Source organism: Sciurus vulgaris (genome assembly GCF_902686455.1).
Source record: "Sciurus vulgaris genome assembly, chromosome: 1".
In the NCBI taxonomy this organism is placed as follows: Eukaryota; Metazoa; Chordata; class Mammalia; order Rodentia; family Sciuridae; genus Sciurus; species Sciurus vulgaris.
The window spans coordinates 49,952,687-49,971,531 of NC_136461.1; the positions used below are offsets into that span (position 1 = coordinate 49,952,687).

At 43.9% G+C, this 18,845-nt stretch overlaps 1 protein-coding gene across 5 annotated transcripts in view; it reads left to right on the plus strand.

Annotated features, from left to right (window-relative positions):
- Positions 1-18,845, plus strand: part of NFIA (nuclear factor I A) — a 357,286-nt gene that overhangs the window by 331,729 nt on the left and 6,712 nt on the right. The gene's annotated exons all lie outside the window — the stretch shown is intronic.

Consider the following 18,845-nt stretch of genomic DNA (forward strand, 5'->3'; position numbering starts at 1 on the left):
GGGAACTCAGGAAAACATTGGCTCAACTGCAGGTCCAGGGTATCAGCTCCAGATTTCTGACCTTCAGATGGTCTTGATGATGATGCTTCTGATCAGTGGAAGTTCCAGGGGCATAAGGGAAATGTGCTTGGCACTCACAGTCTGACTCCTTTGGGGGACCAGGGAAAGAAGTCGTTTTGAGGGGACTAGGGGTAAAGGGAATTGTGCATTAGGGTAGACCTGTTTTCACATCCTCACATTGTCGTGTGTCTGAGTGATCTTGTGTGCATTCCCCTTTAAAATTCAGCTTCCTTGTCTATGAAATAAAGGCAATAATAGCATCTAACTCCTAGGAGAAAACCAATTAAGTATGGCTTAAACCAATCAGGTTATTTTTTCAACATAACAAGAAATCCATGAGTGCTTGTTGGCACTGTTTCAGCTGCTACATGATGCCAGCAGGAACCCACGCTCTTACTAACATTCTGCTTTATCATCCTTAGCCTGCTGTCTTTTCATCTACGCACTTGGTTCCTCTGATTGCAAAATGGCTGCTGCAGCTCCAGACATCATACTCATGTCATACCCCATTATTTCTCTGATATCAAGGGAGAAGGCCCTCCTATACTCCACCTTAGTTCCTGCTAATAAAATTCTACTTAGGTCTCATTGGCCAAAACTAGATCGTTTTAATTTTTAGCTGTAAAGGAAAGCCAGCAGAGACTTATTTTGATTGACTCAAATCATGACCCATTACCCAAGATTGGTCACACTTTCCTCCCTAAATAAAATCCTGCCAAGGAAGGAGGGGCAATAGATAATGAGCAGGCTACCAGTGTCTGCCATGTCCCCCCCTTTTTTTTCCACCCACTGGTGAGTTCCATTCATGTTTCAGGGTCTACCATTGCACTTGACCCTTCTGTCTTAATTCTTGTCTTCCCAGGGTGCCTGCCTCCACACACTCATCGTGTCTGGGTGATGTATGTCTGTGTGTGCGAGGACAGTGTCGTCTCTTTCCAGCCTTGTTTGCAGCCCAGATATGGGCACAGTTGCTGGAGTGTTGTGCAGACAGGCCCCCCGTGGGGCTGGGTCAGCCTCCCATGGGTCAACATGGATTCGGGAAAGGCTGCATTGGAGGACATGAGGCTCTGTAATCTCGGCAAACGGGAAACAGTGCCCTCTGTGTGCCCTCTGTGAGCCCTCCGGTGCTTAGCCAACAGTCAGCCATAGGTTCTGGGTTTCTCTTCTGTGACTTGGAACCAGGTGCTTCCTTTGCAGAAGAAAAGACCCTGGTGTTGCCGAGCTAGAGTCAGTGGAGGTCAGAGTACAGGAAGAGGAGCCGACTGGCCTGCTGTGTGCACTCCTGAGCTCCGGGGAGGGGCGGATTTTTGCAGGTGGCGTTCTCTTGCCACGCAGCCCTTACTTGCAAATCCTGGGTCTAAGCAACTGGCTTTACCAAATGCCCCTGCTCTGAAGGGCCGTTTTTTATGTGAGGAAAGGGTTCAGCCCCAGGGCTCCCCTTGGACACTGGCTTTCCAGGGCTTCTGATGAGCACAAGACCTTGAAGGTCCCATTGACACACACAGTGTCAGTCCCCTTTTCTCAGGCCCACCAGTTTACCATCCTGGTTGTTGATTGAGGATTGCAGCACATTCTTTGACCATTGGCCTCTGTCTTTGGGAAACACCTTTCACCTTCCAATGGGGTTCTCTTAAGGTACAATCCACAGAACATATCTCCCCAAAATATTTGCATAGGAATTTCTCGCAGGGTCTCACGGTGCTTCCTTAGAGCAGAGATGAAATAACTTAGCACTTATAATTGGCTCTCACTTTCCCCGAGCATTACACATTAACTAATGAATCACCGGGGCTTGTGAAGAGGGAACGGCTGCCTGTGTGAAGCGGGACCTGGGTTAGCACAGGCCGTCCTGGCCCTGTGTTCCTGGCCCTTGCCCCCTGCCCCCTCCCCAGAGTCTGGATGGATGTGTCAGGAGGTGATGAGGGCAACCCCAGGACCTCACAGTGCTGCCCTGATGATATGGGAAGTCCCCAGTGCTGCCCTTCAAGGCCAGGGTAGGCTGCCTATCCCCACTGTCCTTCTACAGTCAAGGGAAATTTAAAGCCAGCTCTCGTGACCCACAGCCTCTGCCCTCCTTGTCCTGGTTGCCCTTCCACTTGCACTGACCCTGGCTGGGCTTGTATGTGTTATGGGGAAGGAGTGGGACTAGGGAATGGAAGGACAGCTCCATAGAGAGGTCTAGTAAGGGGACTGGCCATGAGAGGGGCCTGTCATCTTGATAAAGTGGGAGAAGCACTGGGCTGGAAGTCAGAATACCAGATTCCTAGCTCATTTCTTCCACTTGCCAGCTTTGTGATTAATCTTAGGAAGGCAAAATAAGCCAGAATTTATTAAGCACCTACTATATTCCTAGCACCTCACTGAGCTGGGAGGGGAGTCATAGATGTGTTTAATCCACCCCCTCCATATACAGCTCACAGGCTCCTAGAGAGAAAAGCAAGGGCAATGAGGGAAACCCCTGAAATGGGTATACTCTGTAAGTGGGTGAGAAGAGTAGGTCATTAATTGGGGAGAACCCTGGGGATTGTGGAGGGTGTGCTGTTGAAGATGGTGCATGAACTGGTTTTGAAGGAGGCAGATGTGCTTGGTGGGAGAACATTCCCTTCCACCTAGGGAACAGCGCATGCAAAGGAACATTTGCAGAATTCTTCTAAGCTTGGTGTGTTTGTCAGTGTTAAAATGGCAGCAGACATTGAGTCGTGGGGCTGAGAAGTTAGACCAGGGTGTAGTCATGAATAAGTGCACACCTTTATGCAGCGGTAAAGCCCTTGGACTTTATTCTGTGGGAGCGGAGGACAGGTGCAGGGCACATCGGAACTTTATTTGTGAAGAAACCTTAATCTGGCATGGTTTAACACTTATCAGAGATAGGATTTCACAGGCAGCAGAAGCAGTAAGACATGTGTTCATGGGGTCCTGGGCAGTATGACGCAGTGGAGAAATTATAGGCTTTAGGGCAAGGCAAATCCAAGTTTGATTTATCTCAGCCTGTGACCTTGAGGTCATTTTTACCCTTTCTGAACCTCAGATGTCCCGTTTATAAAATTATAAATTAACTTCTGCATTCACTTAGAGTTATATAATAGAGTTTAAACAAAGCCCCAGCATCCTGCCCCAGTATGTGGGACGCTCTTGCACACTACTGCTTCATTTCTCTTCCAACTAAACCTCTGTGAGCACTGGAGGTAAGAGAGGAGGTGTTTCCTTCATCTTCCTGTGAGTGGGAACAACAAAGAGGACGGTTCATCTGAAAAGGACTCCTTCCCCTGAGCTGATGCTCCTCTTGCTCCATCCTCCACATCTGTTTTCCATAAGTTGTACCATTAATTCTCTCCTTAGCCACTGGAATGATATTTATTTATTAAGAACATGCTTAGCATCCTCCCAAGGAGCAAGTTAAAGCTCAACTAGCAGCCGTAGTTTCTCCACTTAAGGACAAACACACCAAGGAATTCATACAGGGAGTCTCTGTGTATAATCTCTTATTAAAAAATGATTAAGTTTTATGCCGGGTGAGGGAGGAAGGGAAAAAAAATCCCTGTGCAAATCCAAGTACTGAACCTGGGAGCACAGTTTGTGAATATTTATTTTGTCAGGTACACAACTGACATGATTCACCCTAATGGAGTAGTGATCCTGATTGAATTGCAGATTGGCGTGAGTGATGGAAATACCAGGGGGACCAAAATAAGTGGTGCATACCATATCACTTAGGCTGCATCCTTCAGCCGAGTGAAAGTCGGCCTTTTCTTTTTCCCTGGTATGTGTGCACACACCACACCCACCATGTGAGCAACTGCTCTTCCAGAAGCTCCGTGTGAAGCCCCCATCACGTAGCTAGGGTGATGCAGGCTCACCTTTCCGGACTTCTTGCCCTTGGCCCTCCGTTACCTGAGTGCACCCCCGCCCCACTCCCACTCTCCTAGAAAATCATGGTGCATCAGATCAGTCTGTCCTGCTGCTGCGTCAAGACCAGATCAATTTATTGACTCTGTCAGAAGGGCCGGTATAGTAATTGTTTCAAGATAAGAATGGAAAGCGAGAACGTGTCCACATGAAAAATAAAAATGACGTTTTGTTCTTTTCTGTCCCCCCCCCCCAATAGATTTTTATGTGTTTACACAGCAGAGAGCACTTTACTTAAGTTAATCAGATGCTTCTACATTATTAATTGTGGCAGTTAGGGTGCTACATGACAGGAGAGTATTATGGGAAGCATTGATCTCACTCTGATGGTGTGGGCCTGAGCAGGTTTGGTATTCCTGTCCCTATCTCTCTGCTTTGGGGTCCCATCAAATCACATTTCCCTGATTGACAACACAGAATGCCTCCCATCAATACAATTGATTTTGTGAAAAAGGACAAGGAACGTTTTTCAGCTGGAGATAGATTATGGCAATGGTAAAGAGAGCATTTCAGAACCCTTTCAGTTTGGAAACCTAAATTAGGAGCTAAGGTATTATTATGTTCCGCACACAAACATAATTTGTAGCCCCAGAAAAATGGTATTAGAAGAAACTTACTACCAGTGAAAATAGATGTAGTCGCGGTGAGCAGTGAACCTGAGGATATAATAGCTGTTTTTAAAAGGCCATCCGCTCATTTTTTTGTGGGAAATTTTTGGTTAAGTGCACATCTTTGAAAGACATTTCATTAAAGTTCAACTTTCATGGCTTATACCTGTAGACCCTAACATAAATCCTATGTGAACGGACAAAACTGAGTGGGTGTCATTTGTGACCTGGAAATAAAAGGTCAGCCATTGAATTTATAGCTTTTTTAGTGAAAAGAACATAAAGATTCCTGCCAACTGGAGTCAATCCATATTTTAATGTTTCCTAGTTAAGATTATGAAATCAAGGGATTAGGATCATGCTGTTCAGTGAAGGTCAGAAATTAAATGTGATGGGCTAAGTGTCATTCCCATGGGGTAGAAGTTAATATTTCAGAAACCATTGCTACCCCTGGCAATCCAAAAATGAATTGTCCATGTTCATTAACAAAGGTAAGGGGAATCCCACTGTCATTACTAAATTTAATGATGATTATTATACTCATCAGCTGTATTATCAAATGACTCTGCTGTTCTCCTATTATGTCCCCAAACAGTAATAGTGACTTGATTGCTATCAGATAATTCTCATAGACAATCAAGAAAAAGATGGAAGACCATGGATGAAGGCCTCCTTTGGGAAAAAGAAGTTATGGCTATTTTATTGATAAGAGTGATAACATAGAATATTCTTCTAAGATCAAGAGTCAGGGGGCATTACAGACCTGGTATTCAGGATGATTAACCAATATAAGTTTTTTAAATACAAAAAAAAAAAAGAAACACGTATTTCTCTTTCAGACTTATGCGCCCTAAAAGGAAAAAAAAGTTCATTTTTCCAATCTTTTTCTTTTTCTTCCTCACATTTTTAGAGCTCTGGATCCTATCTACTGTGGATTTTTATGAAGAGGGGAGAAAGACTCCTTAAATGTCATTATAGGATGACTCAGACACATGTACCCCATCCTATTTTCAGATCCATTTTAAGATGACAGTATGTTTTGAAGTTATAGGAATACTGAATGCCAAAGCTGGTAATTTCCTTAAAAATTTTCTACTTTGGACCCTGTCATCTTTCAGATATGGCTTTAAGTGCATTTTGGAATAATGTTCTTATCACTTTGCTAAAATAGCACCTCCAAATAAGAGGGCCAAAACCCATGGAGGCAAAGCAGCTCACAAGGCCACACTCTTGATCCAGAGCAGAGCAGGACAGAGATGCAGGAAGAACCAGACAGGGAAGGGACTGGAAACAGGTACATGATTTCTGTACAAAAATCTTCTATGAAAGCCCAGTATCCATGAAACTGACCCAAGTGCTTTGGAATTCTGAGGAACAAAAGCATGAAATTCAGATGTTCCCCTTGCAGGACTTGCATTCATAGACCCCCACATAGTTTCACGTGTGCACACAGGCATGTGTATGCATGTGCGAGAGGGAAGCCTATGCTTCTGTCTGTGCTCTTCGGTTGCACGTTTCTTCTGTCCTTCACAGTGCAGACAGAGGTTAAAATTCCCATCCACCTTCGTGGACAAACACTTTAAAATGCTTCTTCATGAGCCAGGGAGTAGGGAGGACCTTTGATTTAAAGTTCAATATTTACATTTGTAATTTTGACTAATTTCTATGCTTGCATTAATTAAATTGAAATTGTTTAATTAGAATAAAACTAAAATTGATCATTAATTAGGATTAATTTAACCTGATAGGCTTTGTGTGCCTTTCTAGATAAATATTATGAAATATAGTGATAATGAAGCAGTGAGAGATATAATTTCATATCTTATAATAATTTTAATATCTGTCAGTTGTTCTCTCTGGTATCTGGATAGTGCTGAATGCTACTCTTTGTTACATCATTACCATTCAGCTAGGGCCATGCTGCATCTCTTAGTTGGCCTCTACCCCAATATTTTTTCCTGTCAAAGTCTAAAGATGTACCAGATTCTCTTCACATCACCCTCCTAGTAGCATCCCCCCACCCCACCATCTTCCAGGAAGACGATTTGCTTGGCTCATCCCCTGGGCCTTGCATCACAGTGACCTTTGTAAACCAAGAGCTGCTGGATGAAACTCCTTATGGAATTTGCTAATGCTTCTCAGCCCTGAGGTCAATACTGTCAAATCTGGACTATTCCCTTGCACCCCTTTCTGGCTGCTTGCTTTGCATAGGAATCAGCTACAAAATTAAGCCCCATAGTAAGATGGGGAATTCCAGCCACCTACTAACTCTAAGAGAGGTCGAAAGAGAAGGCCACTCCTCCATGTGCCTAATTTGCTTCAAAGAAATAGCTTGCTCTCTTCCCCTCACTTCCAGATAGCTCCATCAAGCAAGTACATTCCCAAATCTGGTGCCTTCTGTTGCTTAAAGAAAATTATAGAAGGATGAGACTGCTGTTTTGCTAAAAGATCCAGTGTGAAATAACACTAGATCTGAATCTACCAACTTACACTTCAAGAAATGCAAAAAGTTTTTGAACTATCAGATATCAAATTATTTTGTCTTCAAAACAATTAGGATCCACAAGGATAAATTAAATCCTCTGAAAAATCTGCAAACCATTTGAGTTTCAAATACCTCTCATCCACCATTTTCCAAGAGTTGCTTTAAAAAAAATAATAACTATGGCAGTTATGCTTGATTGGTTTCCTACAGAAACCCTTAATGTCAGTGATCTAAAGGGCAGTGGAAAATGAACCAAAATTATTTCAATATTTATGAAAAAGAAAAGAGAAATACAAAAAAAAAATTTGGGATTTGGCCAATGTGGAGAATATCTCACATGCAAATTATCATCTTTTTCTTGATTGGTTAAAGACTGAGAAACTCTTGAGAGCTGAGTCCTGATTTTGCCCAATCAACATATCTAAACTGATGCCCCCCAAAGAAACCAGCTTCACTGTTCATTTCTGCAGCACATCATCTAAATCGATCCCACTTTTATTCATGTTTTATCATAGAAGAAACTCCTCACTTTCATAGCAAAGGATTTGATTTGGAAGCATATTTGCATATAATTTGGTTTTAGGAACCCTTGGATGTTTTCAGCATTTGGACTAGACTAAGTTCAGGGGATGAAAAAAAAAAAAAAGAAGCAAATCCCAGCATAGAGCCAGTACACTTTGCGCTGTTATTGTACTAATACAAGAAAAGTCCCTGAGCTGGCATATAAAGATGAGATTTCTGTCTTCCCCAAGACAGAAAGGAATCCTTCCCTTCACTTCAAAAACAAAGCATCAGCTCCGGCCTCCTGGAACTGATTATCGGCCAGTCAGGAGACAGAACACTTTCATATATTGTTTCATCTCATCCTCTCACCACCATGCTGGATGTTGGTCTTAATCCCTTCTCAACAGAGGTGCCAACTGAGATCCAGCTTCACCATGGACTCCAAGCACTTCCACCCTCAGCTGTGGGGCTCTTCTCAGAACCCCTCAGCAGCGTTTAGAGTCATCTCATGTCACTCAGCAGGATGCAGCTACTGAACCTGGGAACCGGGAGCGCCACAACCTGCAGGTTGGCTGAGGATGCTCCTGTGCAGGACAGAGCTGCTCAGTACAAAGAGTTGCTCCGAGTACCCCTGGGGCATCGCCCTGAGGGAACAATTACCATGGCATTGCTAGTTTGTCACCGATGTATCCAGTCTTGCTTGATAAATTCAGGTTCAGAAAGAAGCTGAGAGACAAGAGTCCACGGTCCTCTTTTTCCCACTGCCTTTCCACTACCATGGCTAGCTTCTCTGAACTCCAGGACCCTTGCTTAGTGACAAGACTGATTCTCAGTCTCAACTAGCAAGGAAATCGGCTTTCCCCAGATTACTTCCCTTTGGGTGCTCCAGAATCCATCCTTCAGCTCATTCTGTTTCTAAACCAAAACAGCCATTTCTTCCTCTCTGGTTCACCTTTATTAACTGCACAATCCTGAGCTGTCTTTGACCTCACAAATCTCTGAGGGCTTTGGTAAACATACCATGGAATCGCTTGGGGGCGGAGAACATTTCTCTTCGTAGCTCTTTTCAACTTCATTTTAAAGGCAGAAAAAGGGTTTAGCAAACCCTGGTTTTTACATCTGAAGAAAACTAATGTACATTGGCTGCGTCCAAGAAGAGCTGAAAATGACCAAAGAGAAACTCAAAATTGTGGCTGGCTTTGGAGGTCTAGAGTATACCTCTAGAATCCATGGTTCACCTTTTAGTTATAATGTTAACTCAAAAGCTTTACAGGAAAATTGAGGAGATCCAGTTCTGTTGGCTCCTGCCCTTTCCTTGCCTCTGTGGTAGATCTGAAGAAACATTTAATACCAACTAGAGCTCGGTGCAGCTCAGCCTGAGTGGTCTGAAATGCCTGAGAAAGCAGTCCGGATTCCAACTGTAAAACATTCCTTCACCAAGCCTTGGAAACTGGCATACTGCGCCGGCAGAGTTCAGAGGGAGCACATGTAAATGAGGCTCAGTTATAAACTCCTGAGGAGTGTTTTATTTAGTTTAAACCTGAACTTGAACTCGTAAACGTGTTCCTGGAGAACAATACAAAAAGGCTGAGGCAGTCAAACAGGAAGTCATATTTTAGCTCAGATGATTCACTTCTTTAACAGAAAGAAAAATCTTGAAGTGTTTTTTAATTGAACTGTCTTCTAGAATAGCCCAAGTTGGCACGTCTGCAAGATGTTCGTGATTGCCGAATCAGAATGAAAGTGAATCTCTATCATTTGAACCTGCCACATTCTTGCAAAATAAATAGGATCTCCCACCCATATGGTGATTTAACAAGGGAAAAGGATCTAAAAGTCATGCAATCACTAATTGGTTTTATTAAAGGATAATAAGTGATCGTAGAGGTGTGGGACTGTTCCACACAAGCACTGCATGGTGTGTGTGTGTGTTCGTTCTGAGTTGATTTCTACATCTCAGTTACTGATAGAGCACTACCAAATGGAATTTATCAAAAACCCAGAGAGAACAAGTTTGCTTGCATGATTGATTTTAGAAAACACGTTCTTGACTCTGTCTTCAACAATCTTTGCTTGTGTAATGTCCTCCATCTCAGAAGTCATTACTCAAAAGGTAAAAATAAATTAAATTTTCTGTATTAGAATGATATTACCTCTCTCCAAGAAGCAAATCCCTGCCAGGAAAGTCAAGTGGCTCTGCCAATCACATGTTACGTACGTGTCCAAGTCACTGGTGAGACCTTTCCATAGACCATGGGTACAGGAACTGCACCTTACACCCACCCCACTCCCTTGAGAAACTGCCCACTTACCTCCTGGAGATACTTAGAAAGAAGCTAAATATTTGTAATAATGAATATTGCTTGGTTGTAAATTTAATCTAAAATTTAGAAGGAAATAAATCTGAACATAAAAAGCATTTGCTATTTCAGCATTAAAAACAACAACAAAAAATACTGTCATTTGAAACAGCAACTTCCCCATGTGAGTTTGTTTTGCAAGTCACATTGTAACAAAGACAAATTTTGTTGCTATTAAAACCTAAATCCTACCACATTCTCAGAAAAAGGAGGAAAGCATTGTTCACCGGTTCCTGGCTTGGGCCTTCAGGGACGTACTATGGAAAATCAATGTTTTTAGCCAGAGCTCTTGGCTCTGGAAGAAACCCTGACCTCCAGCCCCCCATCCAGATCACATTGGTGCTTCCCATAAGAATGCTTGCTTACTTAGATGTTAGGCCAGTATTTTGAAGCCATTTTGCGTTTTATTTCTTCCCCCAGATGCTGCATTACTGGTATACCGAGGCCTGGTATGCAGAAAAGCTGGGCGCCTGATGTTGCACAGTGCAGGGTTTAGGTCTCTGAGCCCATGATCTGACTTTTTCTGTGGTCATGCTCACTGTAACCTCAGTGAGGAACATGCCCAGTTTCACCCCAGTTGGTGTCACAGCTAACTCTGGGAATGAGTAACAGATGATCCAGAATTTAAAGCAAGGAGAAGAAAGGTAAAGGAATGGGATCTTTGTAGTACACTCAGGTCTCATGCGGTGCCTGGGCCCCACAGCACCAGGGTCTGGGCTGGGGCTGGTCCAGGCCTGTGCTCCACAGTCCAGCACTCAGTTACATCTCACTGTCCCCCACTCTCTGTTCTCAGGGACCTGAACATGGCCATGCTGCAGCTTCCTCTATTCTGCCGTCACTTCAGTGGCTCACTGCGGAAGCTTCTCCCAGCTTCTAGCAAGATGGCTGTGGCTGGCAGCTCCATTCCTCCTTCACTGCCTTCTCCCTGCACTGAGCAGTGAATGGAACGGGAAGGACTGTCAGTTTGGACAGTCTTTGAAAGGGTAGGGGTCTACCCTAATTCTTGTGGGCAGTTCAGCCACAGGTGTGGAGGGAAGAAGAGACTTGGAGGAGGTAGGAGAGGGAGCTAGAAAGGAAAGGAGAAGGACAAGGCCAGTGCAAAGAGAAGGATCAAAGTACAGAAGAAGCAAAGACCTGTGTGCAGCCTGGGCCAGGCATGGAGGCATAGCGGGGTGAAAAAGCCCGAAGGGGACAGATGCTGTCCAGCGTTTGGAAAGTCTCCCTGGCTGGAAAGGTTAGATTGGGAATTCGTTTCTGGCAAAGGGCCAGCTCTTCTGGAATTCTATTACAGGGTGTCTCTTGGAGAATTTCTGGCATAACTGGACTTTTCACTCTAATGTTATTCTTCCCCTTTTGTACTCTACCTGCACAATGCAAATAGCCACATCTCACGAGGGATTTGCTATGACCTGAGCCATGTTTGGGAAGAGCAGATGGAGGAAGCGCACAGTGGAATGATTATAACGGGGCCACGCTCTGCTGAGCAACGACCTCCACTCCCACGCCGCTCTCTTTAAACAGAAAGGTTACCTCCCTGGGCCACCGTTGGGCCAACCCCAAGTGTGACTGTCTGCACTTGTTAGACAACAGGCATTTAATTAAAATTGGAATCCAATGTGTGGAAAACATACATTTTCTTCATTTCATAGCTCCCCAGGAAATCATATTCCCTTCCTTCTCTGCTCTCCACAATGCTCCCCCTGCCCCCCCCCCAAAAAAAAAGGCTAGGGAAAAGATGATTTTAATGTGAAATCAAAACTTAGAAAGGGCTGGGCCGCTCCTTTATTTTTGTCTTTGGGGCAGACATTAGGCACTAATGAAGCCAGCATTGTGTCTTGAGAACAGAACCAGCTTTTTATGACCAACTTCCCATGTGGAGATGAATTTGTCCCATCTCAGGGCATTAAAATACAGCATTTAATGAATCTATAACTAAAGTCTTTGGTCTTACGCTTGTGAGATAGAAGGGGCGGCCCAATGCCTCCTGATACCTTGCTGGCCTTTATGGAATCAAAAAATTAAAAAAGAAAAATCATAAAACACAAGGCCCAAGGTGAGAGGAAATCCACAAAGCCCCGTTGTCACCACATCTTCCACAACCCAGCATCCAGCGCACTGTCTGGGCTCCGCCCAGCACATCCGGCAGTGCCATCCTGGCCCAATAGATGGGCGCACTGGACGAGTTCATCGGGTCCTTGTCCCCTTAATCTCCACGCTGCACCTCAGATCTCAGGCAGCTTCCGTGGCGCGGGCTCACTTTAATGGACAGAATCTATTTTTCATGAAAAAGCAGGAAATAAGCTGTCTCTTTCATAAAAAGATTTACAAAATGTAATCATTGTTGAAATATTCCCTTTGAACTGCCGTGTCCACGGGGGTCTCCGGCTCCCAGAGTCGGGCTTCATTAGAACCTCCTCCTAAGCGGCTCCAGAAGGGCAGGTACGCTGGTGGTGCCCGGCTTTGATGTCCTGAATGAATGAAAGAAAAGCACAATAAAAAAGAGCTGTTGATCAAGCATAAAATACTCTTTAAGCTGACAGAATAGCAGCGTTAACACACCCTAAGCTGCTTTTAGTTTTTCCCTTTTTTCCTCACATTTTCCTGTGCTTTGTGTACAGTGGGGGTTTGTATTTTATAAGAAGTCTCTGATCTATGTAGTATGCCATTCGCTAACAAAAACCAAAATAGGATTGTTTCTGTCCCACTTGGTTGCCTGACTACTCCTTCCCTCCCTCCCCTTTCCCCCACCCCCAACCTCCAAGGCTCAGTTAGCCTTGCAAGGCAAGGGCCCAAATGCCTTTCATAAACTTGAGCCAATTCCTTTTGTGTTGTTGGTTTCGCCGCTCTGATTTTAATACCGCAATTAAAGACAGATTTTTATTTTCTCAAGAACTTTCTCTTGCAACTGGGAAAAGGGAACTGACACAGCTGCTACTTTTAACTAAGAAATTATATCATTAAATGAGAGAAAGTGCCTTGTGAACCGATTGCTTTGCTAGGAAATGGTCCTCTTTAGGTCTCAGGGGGACTCTAAGGCCCCAGACCCATTTTATAGTTAGGGAACCCATCTACTTCAGCTTTCTTGTTATCTGTCCTTGCCCCTAACCAGGTATCATCTCATCTAATCCCCACAAATGGATTAAGTTGTTATCTCCATTTCATAGAATCGAAAACTGAGCCTCAGAGGTGCTAACTAACTCCCTAAGGTCATCTAACTCATAATAGTGCTGGTGCTAGTACCACAGTAATTTGGATTTCAGAGTTCTAGCTCTTTGCACATGCACACAGCCCTCTAGTTAGTCTTCAGAGCAGTGCCAGTGGGCCAGAGTATAATTTTTAATCCATAAGTCTTTGGTTTCATGAGGTAAAAGATTAATTGATGAAAATATAAAGGGAGACCAAAAGAAAAATTTACTTGGTGGTAAGGAACACCAGGCAGGCTGGGATATGGTGAAAGAGTCAGGCTTTGGAACACAGTTTGCATAATTGGATTGTGTGTGCTCTCAAGGTTTGGAGGTACCGGATGGCTTATTGGGCAAAAAGATTAGTGTTTTCCCATCTTGAGGTTTGAACCAAAACGGAGGTCTTGGCTGGGAGCAGCACAGCCATTCTCCAGGGAGTGGTGGTTTGGACAACTGATCTGTGCTCGTAGCAAGCAGGCAGCGGTCCACGTTACAAAACTATTGCACATGCTACTGACGCGGTTGGCCACGCTTGGCTCCGACACAGCAGTTCCTCAGTCGGAACTGCCTGGGGCGGCTTGTGGAGACTGTGTCTCTCTAGGGAGAGTGCCTGTCATTTGGGGAGGCATGAGCATGTGGTGTGAGTGCGGATGTGAGGAGTCACTCATCTAGAGGCCTTGCTTTACCCTCACTGGCTGAGTGAAGCCTGACTTCGGAAAGCTGGATGTGGCATGTTCTCCTTGCTTATTCAGTGGTGTTTGTCAAGCACCTCCTCTGCCGGCCACTTCGCAGGACACCTGAGAAATAGGCTTCTTTCTTAAGAAAACACAGGTTATTATAGTTCAGCCACCATGACAGGTGAACCCTGTGGGTAAAGTCCCTGAGAAGACCTCTCAGGGGAAGGAACATCTAACTTAGAACCCAAGGACTAGCAAGCGTAAGCAAAGCCAAAGAAGAGAGTGCGGATGTGCCAAGGCCCAACAGGGAGAAGGCACTTGGCTTTGGGGGATCTGGAAGTTTAACACCGCACAAGTGTTGAGTACAAGCAGGGGAAAGATAAGTCCACTGAGGTAAGCAGGGCAGCTCACAGCCCATTAATGTTTTAATAGTTTCCTGTACAATAAACAAGTCTTGGTTTAGAGTTATTGAAAACAGCCTTTCTTTAATTAACAAAATAAAATCAGACAAGAAGAATGACCATGGAGATCAAAGCCTGACTGGCAGTACCAATAACTAACACCTGTAGATAGCTTGCCGCCCTCTTCAGAAGGAACCTGTGGAAGCCACGGCCTTCCTCTCACATTCTGCATCCTACTGTAGAATGGTACCATCCTCTGGGCTCCTTGGCACAGGTCTGGGTTTGCTTGAAGTCACCCAGGGAGTCAGTGGAAAAAGTGGGCCTGGTTCTGAATCCTTCCGACATTGCATATTGGTTTCTTCAGTTTACAAAGATCCTACTGGGAGGAAAGCAAGATTTCTGGTGTTGTGAAGAGTACGGAAGTCTAAAATCCAGCCCCTTCTTCCTTCTAGACAACAAAATCCTTAAGAGCAAGAACCATATGTATTTTACTCATGGAATCCCCAGAGCCTGTGTCTATAGCACCCAGCACACAATCAGCCCTGAGTGCTCACTGAATGAGTGACTAATGCTCCCAAGTGGTTGCTCGGAGCCTCCTCCAAGGTCCTGTCCACTTCCACCGTATTGGAGGGGGGCGGGGGCTGCCAGGTTTTTGGGTGGTTTGCCAAGGACAACTCATTCATGCTCAGTAGTGGACTCAGTTCATCCAAATAAGTGCAGGAAACCAAAAGTGGCTAACTGGATTAGTGTGACCCTGCAGAGGTAGCCTTGAGAGAGAAGGCAAACCGGTGACTGTGACTCATGCAGTCTTAGTTGGCAGCATCTTCTTTGGGGACTGGTGGGGAATTGAGCCTGGGGGATGGGGGAAGCTCCCTGTATTTTCGTGTTTCCGTTTTATGTGTGTAAATGTCCTTAAATAACCCACCTTGCCAGGAGAAGAAAGCAAAGTGTCACACCCAGTTCTGGATTCCACATTAACAACCTCCTTCCGCAGTGTTAAACTTTGCCCTTGAGGCCTTTTGTTTAACTTTTTAATTTGAAAAACAGATTCTGCCCCGTCACAGTCTGTTCCACCCTCTCCGGCACCCTATCCTTTTTTTTTTTTTTTTTTTTTTTTTTTCCCCTTTTGGTTCAAGTGAAAATATAACTATCTCAGATGCACATATTTCTTTTTGTTTTTAAAATGTGCATCCTGCCCTCTCAGTGAAAAGAGGCTATAAAAGGCTTTTTCAGAAGTTGTCCTACACATTGGAATGTGTGCCATTAGTTAGGAGTGGAGTCCCCTGGCTTCTGCAGCCTTGTCTTCAGTAGCCTCATGACCCAACTTTGGAAAATGGTCTCAGTTTCCTAATTGCTCTCCATGAGGCATAAGAAATGAAACAGATTGGCACTGTCAGATTGGCCTGGCGTTGCAGGCTTCCTGTTTAGGATGCAGTCACATAGATACTGTTTATGGTTCATAAAGCCTGACTACTGCGAGTATTCCAGAATTCGGGCAGAATGGGATTCGAACTTTCATGGAGCTGTAAATTAAGGGGTGGGGAGTGTGATAAAACCCCTTAGAGAACTGTGAAGGAAAAAAAAAAGTCGCGCTGCAATGGTTAAATGAAATTTTATAAGCACATTCAGCGTGGAGCTGTTTTGCATTACATGAGTTGAATACCTTAGAGACGCCACATCTGCAGGCACTTTATTAAATCCTTAGTCAGCACTTTCCAACCTGATGAGATTACTTCTTCATCTGACTGGAGAGAAGGAAAGCTGAGCTCTTGTCCCGGACTGCAGATTTCTTTTGATGTTTCACCTTGAACACTGAAAGAGGACAGTTCCCCCCTCCCACCCCCAGGACGTCCCAAGCTGTAGGCATTGGGAATGTAACTGACTAATTGTACCCAACCAGAGACTTTGTGGGAGGGTGGATTTATGGACCTCCAAAACAACTGTAGCTGAATGTTCCTGAGGGAAAAAATAGATCAAAGCTCCGTGTTTACTTCCTTAATGTAAATGTACCAAGATAACATCATCCGATATTGTATTGTAATATTGCAACTCACAGGAGATAAGGGACAGAGATTCCTTTGTAGTCCATCTGGCTACAGTAGGATAGATTAAGGGGCTATAAAGTATGAAGGCAGAAACCATATGAACCCTAAGCTTATGTCAGTAAATATCTGAAGACGATTTTTTGACTCTCCATAAATGAATTGTGTTTAATGTGTCAACATTTTCCCGGGGATTTGCTATTCAACCCCAACAATTTAACAATCTCAGATTTCTTTTATTTTTCCTGGATGGCCCAAGAAGTAAATATGTAGAATCATTCTTCAGTGAATGTTTTGAAGCTTGCATAATGAAAACTAAAAGAAAAAAATCACACAAGAAAATAGGCTCTTCCAAAAGTTGTCTTGTCCATCTGCTGTTTTTGCAGTTCGCGGAAGTTCATAGAGGTCGGGTGGCGTACCCGTGTGTGGCTGTCACACTTGTCACAGAGGGATCATGAGAATCTTCAAGTACAAACTGATCATTAGAAAATTTGGTGAAATGGATGAATTTATTATTATTAGAACTGCTTGTCTGCTATTTCTGTGAAAGAAAAGAAAGATTGGTTCCTGGTGTGGTTTCCCCGACTTCCCATTCTGGAAGCTCCTGGTCAAGTAGCTGGGTTAATTGTCATGAAGATTAGTGTGATGTTGAAATAAGTACTAATGGTCAAATTACAGGAGTGAAAAAGTTGAAGAATAGGTTTTGGTTTGGGCCTGAAAGGGTTAATTAAGGTTTTTTCACGGGTTATTAAAGACCCCCAACCCCTGCCTCAGGAGTCATATTGACACCCCACCACAGGGCAGCTTGGCTCCTCTATTGACATGTTGCTGGTCAGAGCACAATAGCCTTCTGTCTGCAAATCATTGCTAAAATCATCTCAAGGAAAGAAAGTTCGCAAGCTTTAACGTTAGACAAAAGCCCAAGAGTTGCAGCGTGCAGCTCAAAAAGCCAGAGTCAGCAACTTCTATTGATTAAAAACTAACCTTTAAAGTAACTCTGAGAGTGTGTGGTTAGCATTTAAATTTAAACATGTCATGAGTTGATTTGTGTTACTGAATACCAACTCAGAAGGAGTAACATTCACATCGCATTTTTTTTTCCTAATTCCCTTAAGCAGCTAAAGTATTTCATGAAATGTCAATAGGGCAAAAAGAAAAAGGGGAGGGGCCTGATGCTGGGCCTTGTAGTTTTCTTTCCCATGCAAATATTCACCCCCCAAAAGAAAAGTGTGGAGAGTGAAACACAATAATTAGTCCTTTGTCTAACTTTCCCAAGTGCCAGAGAAAGACAGATTAATTAAATATACAACAGTGTTGGTTTTTGGAGTGGGGGTCTTACTTGCTGTGTAGGTCATAAATTAGGCAGAATAAATACTTCAATGTGTTTGCAGTGGGCCTGCTACGTCAGAACCACTGGAAGGTTGGTGGGAGGAGAGCGGAGGGTTTCTTGCTAATGATAGTCACGTCTGGGTCTGTCTGGTTGCTAAGAGCAACCAGACATGATGTAACACCAGGATGAACTTGAACTTGGGGGACTTGAAAAGAGAACAATAGACCAGAGCAATCAATAAAGCCTATTTCAGTGAAGGATTACAGAGCTGCTCTGGGGTAACCTTGTCGGCAAGGCACATACTGAATAGTAAGATGTGTGAAGAAACTTTTTTTTTTTTTTTTTTTTTTTTGTGCTTTGCTTTTTAAGAGAAGTGCAGAGGCACTGCAGATTTTTGTAGTGCCCTGAGGTCTCGTCCGGAGACAGTGGTATGGAAAACTGCTCCCCCTGCCGACTCACTGGGTCCCAGGCCTTTGCTTTAAGAACTATCAGACTGTCGCATTTAAGAAGTCTGGAATTTTACAACTGCCTTAGAAAGTGTGCAAACAGAAATTGTGAGCATTGTTTGCCGCACTCAGAGTTTGAGACTGTTCTGTTAAAGTGTGAATGTAGCTCTAATGTGGATCAACGTCAGCTATTTAGGAGAGGCCAACTCAAAATAAAAACACTTTGGGGCCTGCCTCCCTCTCCGTCCTTTCTCCCTCTTCTTTCTTTGGTCCAGTTAGATTTAGGACATGGTAGTTGCCAGGATGATTTCCTTTCAGGACACAAGAGGCTCTATTGTGTTCCTCAAAGCATGTGGTTGAAGAATAACATCGAATGATGAGCTGTCATTCAGTTTAGGCTTGGGGTTTTTAAACTCCTCTGGAAATCAAAGGTAGCTTGTGTGATCAGGAAATCTTACACCAACCTCCAGGTACCTCTCTCCTTTAGCCACTCATCCCTGGGATCAAACCAGTCCTGACTTTACCTAATGGAATCTCCTGGAGGAGACCAAGCCCTCACCTGACTGAATCACCCACGTCACCCACTCTGAGATATCTGCTTCTGCCAGACGTTGATGACTTTTCAGTAACTAATAACATAGGTAGTGAATTTGTCAGGGTATTGCTAGAGAAAGTTGGCAAAAGTCATATACTTTCTAATTCACTTAAGACTCTGACTCTGATATTGGTCTGTAATTGGTCACTTTGTCTAGTGAACTTTCTTTACTCTCAAAGAAATGCCAACAGATAAAGTATTGTCTCACTGGGGTCTGGCTCAAAGAGAATCACCCATGGATTCCTGAAA